The 5,149-nt window shown below is 40.0% G+C and overlaps 1 pseudogene; it reads left to right on the top strand.

Annotated features, from left to right (window-relative positions):
* The first annotated feature begins 987 nt into the window (after window positions 1-987).
* Window positions 988-1,675, top strand: LOC117285118 (annotated as a pseudogene).
* Window positions 1,676-5,149: the final 3,474 nt, after the last annotated feature.

The raw sequence follows: 5,149 nt of genomic DNA, 5'->3' as shown, positions 1-5,149 counted from the left end.
TAAGGTTGGCTAAGAGTTTATCAATTTTATTTATTTTTTCTAAAAACCAACTCTTGATAGTTGATTTTTTTGTATCATTCTCTTAGTCTCTATTACTTTGATTTCTGCTCTATCTTTATAATATCCTCCCTTATATGAGCTTTAGGTTTCTCTTGCTCTTCTTTTTGTAGGAGCTTAAGATTCATCATTAGGTTGTTTATTTGAGCTCACTATTTTCTCAGTGTGGGCATTCACTACTATGAATTTCCCACATAAATCTGCTTTCACTGTATCCCATAGATTCCTGTATTTGTACTGGCATTATCATTAAATTGCAAAAACTGTCTAATTTCTGCTGTGACCCATTGGTTGTTCAGGAGAGTGTTATTCATTTTCCATGTGATTCTGTAGTTCATATGGTTTCTTATGCTATTGATCTCCATTTTAATTGCACTGTGCTCTGATAATGGGATAACTTCAGTTCTTTTGCATTTAGTTAAACTTTTTCTACGAGCTAGCAAGTGGTCTATTTTGGAAAATGACCTGTGTTCAGCCTAAAAGAATGTACATTCTGATTTTGTGGGGTGGAACACTCTGTAGGAGTCTATTATTATATTTCTTTCATATTGTTAACTGTCTTTTGAGGAAGCTTTCAATTTTGATGAAGTCCATTTATTCTTCTACAGTTGGTCTACTTGAAGCCGAAGTGATTTTTGTCTAACACAAAGCTATAAAGGTGTTCTCTCAGGCTTGTTTTTAGTTCTACTTTTTGTCTAGAATCTTTACTTTGAGCTTTGATTTCCTTACTCCCTCCTTCACCTCTCCTTCCCTTCCCTTTCTCTTCTCTCTGCTCTCTTTCCCTTCTCTTTTATTTTAATTTATCCAGTTGTTGCAGCACCTTTTGTTGAAAAGCTTATCACTTCCCATTTTAATAATTAGGAATCTATGTCAAAAGATGGCTGCTGCAGGTCTGTGAGGAGCCACATAAGCAGTTCTTTGTTCCACAGGATGGAGTTTGTTAAAGGTGTCAAGGATAAGGCCTACTTTAAGAGATACCAAGTGAGGTTTAGAAGACGAGAGGGGAAAACTGATCACTATGCTAGGAAATGCCCAATGATCAAGGACAAGAGTAAGTACAGCACACCTAAATAGAGGATGGTAGCTTGTGTAACTAATAGAGGCACCATTTGTCAGATTGCTCATGCCCGTATTGAAGGGGATATGATAGTCTGCACAGCATGTGCACATGAGTTACCAAAATACGCTGTGAAAATTGGCCTAGCTAATTATGCTACACCATGTTGTACTGGTGCCCTCTCCTGCCATTTGGATGCAGGCCTTGCCAGAACCACAACTGGCAATAAAGCCTTTGGAACTCTGAAGGGTGCTGTGGATGGAGGCTTGTCTATCCCTCCCAGTACCAAATGATTCCTTAGTTATCATTCTGAAAGCAAGGAGTTCAGTGCAGAAGTACATCGGAGGCACTTCACAGATCAGAACGTTGCCAATTGTACATGTTACCTGATGGCAGAAGGTAAAGATGCTTACAAGAAACAGTTCTCTCAGCACATAATGACCAATGTAACTATTGACATGATGGAGGAGATGTGTAAGACAGCTCATGCTGCTGTACCACAGAATCCAGGCTATGAAAAGAAGCCGAAGAGAGAAATTTAAAAAAGAGAGGTGGAACTGATCCAAACGTGTCCCTTGCCCAGAAGAAAGATGGGGTACCTCAAAGAAGGCAAGCTTCCTCAGAGCTCAGGGGTGGGCTGCTGAATGTTACACCAAATTTTCTATTAAGATTTTTCAGATAACAACCAGTAAACTTATTCATTGAGCAAAACGAATGGCCCTGTCTCCGTTGGTGTATGTTAACAATTTGATTCTACTGATGTTTATTCTCATGCTAATGATAAATTCTGTGGAGTTAAATATGAGTGCCAGCTGCCAGAGTTACACCATTATGTTGTGTTTTGTTGCTACATTTTTTAGCTGTGACTTAAAGGTGTTAATTTTACAAATGTTCAATAAATAGTTTAATGTAGTGGCTCATGCTCTTATATAAGCTCTTTTGAAAAATATGCTTTTCTATTGCATTATGGTTGAAAAATTGGGAGCATTGCAAATCTAAAGGGATGTTTTATGTAGTAATTGTTTCTGTATTTGACAATATTTTGCATTCATCTGAAAATTCATTATTGTAACTTATTTCTATTATCACAATTTAAAAACGGAGTTTCTGAACCAACTTTTGAATTTTATAATTATTAGTAGAAATACATACTTTGCACTACCACCTGGAGAACAAAAAGATATCATTCCCCCAGTTTCTGAGCGATGTAAGTGTTTTGTACCTTTCTGATCTTTGTGTACAGGGAACATAGCTAGGGGGCATGAGGTAAAGTCAGAAGAGTTCTTGGCAATGTTACCTGGCATTCTGTAGGCACTGTAATGTTTAAGAGATTTTCGGGGCATAAGAATTTCAGCAAAATTTTCCAGTGTAGGTTTTATTTTGATTTAGGAAGCTAAGGCTCATGACGGTGTGTTTCCATTTTTTAAAAGTAAGTTCAGCAGGGTGACTATGGCTAATGACGATACACTGTATTTAGAAATACAGAATAAACATAGAATGCTCACAGCCCAACAATGACTGCTATGTGGAATACTGCATTTGTGATTGAGCTAGAAGTAATAATGTGTACAATGTACATAGACTTAAAACATTGTATTGTACATTATGAAGTTTAATGTATACAATATTAATCTGTCAAATAAAGAAAAAAAACCCAGCAAGTTCAGAAAATGGAATCAGGCTCTGGGAATGGGCTTCATTCCTAGAGGCCTTCATTCACTACATAAAAAGAGTATGCTTTTCTCTGACCAGCATCCCGATGGTCCTTCTGTAGAATATGGGTGCCTGGAGTACACAACTTTACTTGTTTTTTGTCAATGAAAAAGGTAGGCTTTCTGCTAAAACCAACGCAGCAAAGCTCCGAGTTCCTTGGACTGCAAGAAAGAGGTGTCCTTTATCCTCCACCCAGAGCCTATTGAGGACGTGGAAGTGACAGCCCCTGGGATGAGAGCTACAGTTTGCAGGGAAGTTTTCTTGGTGTATGAGGTGTAGGGGACTGGGCCCCGAGATGGCAGCAAACCCTCAAAACTCTAGTTTCTAAAATGTGCTCCCAGGGCTTGGCACTGACACTATGGGAACAGGACAAAAGCAGGTTCCCATCACCACTGTGGCATCTTGTAACCCTTAGCACCCAGCAGCTCTGATACAGATTTTGCATCACCATGGTCTCAGTACACAAAAGGGTAAAAAACTAATCAAGTTAATGATTGGCTTAATTGTGAAAAAAGTGCTATTTCCTGCTCATTTTCTGTTTACACCACATTATTAAAGAGCCATAAGCCTAGAAAAAACAGGCATTGCTCTACGCCTGTATCTCCAAACAAACATTCACCAGGACTCTGGGATTTGGTTGAGTCCTTTCTATGCACCAGGCGCTGTTCTCTGAATTCTGTCTTCTCACAAGAGGTCGGTGGAGTTGATTCTGTTATCTTTTTTCTCATGTAAAACAATAAGAAGATGAAACGTAGATGATGAGCTGCCCAAAGATGTTAATTCAACGTGTCTCCCCAAAGCACAGACTCCTAACCAGTACTCTGCATGGCTCCCCTGTGCCAAAAGTGATTAGTTAAAACATTATGACAAAACAAAGTTAATTCTTTTCAAATTTGCTGTCTTAAGACTGAAAATGTCAAATGTTTTCACCCAGGCTAGGGGAGCAGGAAGAAGTGGGAAGGAAACCAGAGTCATTTATTCTAAAACAGAACATGTGTGGACAGTTATTTGTTAGCTGCACTCCTGTTGAAATTGTTATTTAATTGAACTTGTCCTGAACACATAAAATTGCCCTCATAAATTCAAGCCAAAGAACCATCTGTTTTCTTCCTTTTTAATGACATTGCCAGCATGTGTTTTTCCAGCATTTGTGCAGGATTCCCTAGAGTCTTGTGGAGACACGCTGAGCAACCCCTGGGGTTCCACTTGGAACACCAGGTGATATTTCATGCTCCCATTCCTGTGAAGAAAGCAACATGCTTTTCAATTGTGTTAGAAAAACAGGAAAGATGCATATAAAATAAAGTACAAATTCTTGGAATCAGATGTAAAATCAAGTGCTTGAAAACTGAGTGTGAACTGAAAGTTTTGCAGTCCTTGGTTTCAAGTATTAAAAATAATTCAGGCATGAAGTGGATATTTTGGTCGGATTTTCCTGGGGCAAGACTTGAGCCTCTGCCAGGTGAGCTGGCTTTTGTGTCTGGTCTATCATCGGCCTGTTGCTAAAAGCATTCATCACACTCTTCTCTTGATGTGCAGCAGAGAGAACATGGCTCTTGAAGTTCACCTGTTGTTGCATCAGAGTTCTTTGGTGTGCAGGTTAAATCTTGTGGCAAATATCAGGAGAACTTCATATATATACAAGTGCATAAAAACAGAGTATGCATGGTCAGGGTGTACCGCACCATCTTAGTACGTTTTTGTAGTTTTGCTTCCACACAGACTGTGAAGCAAAGAAAGCTAAAGAGCATTTGGCTTGAGATAAGAAATCGCAGACCCACATGCAGCTGGGAGACCACAGGGGGCTCGATGCCTGTACTTGGAGCCGTGGGGAGTGTGTGAGGCCCAGCTAGGACCACCTGCTTTCTCTTGGACAGATGCTACCTAACTGAGCTCCATGTTGCCACTGAGCATGTGCAGGCATCTGTGAGCCACCCGTAAGTGTGACTGTCATTTTGTGCAGTCATTTATAAAACACCATCTGTGTTACAATCAGATTATGTGACCGAGGGCTAATCAGTTGCACTGCCACCATGGCCCAGTCTGCTAGTACCCAAGGTCCCTAGCAGACCATATAATATTTAAGAATGTAAGCAGGGTGCAGCAGGATTGAAAAAATGGGCTGCAGGGGCTGCACATGTAGCTCTGGTACAGCACGTGCTTAATATGCTTGAGGCCCTGGGTTCAATTGCCAGCACCAACAAGAAAAAGAAGAAGAAAGATGGATGAAAGAAAAGCAGCTGCACAGGGCTGGATGTGAATTTGGAAACATTAGAGTTATCAGTTGTGGTGGTTCTTTTCCCAGGTGGACAAAAGCTGCCA

This window comes from Fukomys damarensis, unplaced genomic scaffold (assembly GCF_012274545.1).
Source record: "Fukomys damarensis isolate Sample0158 unplaced genomic scaffold, DMR_v1.0_HiC HiC_scaffold_6, whole genome shotgun sequence".
Classification (NCBI taxonomy): Eukaryota; Metazoa; Chordata; class Mammalia; order Rodentia; family Bathyergidae; genus Fukomys; species Fukomys damarensis.
Note: the sequence above shows the minus strand (reverse complement) of the source record. Positions and strands in the feature narration are given on the sequence as shown.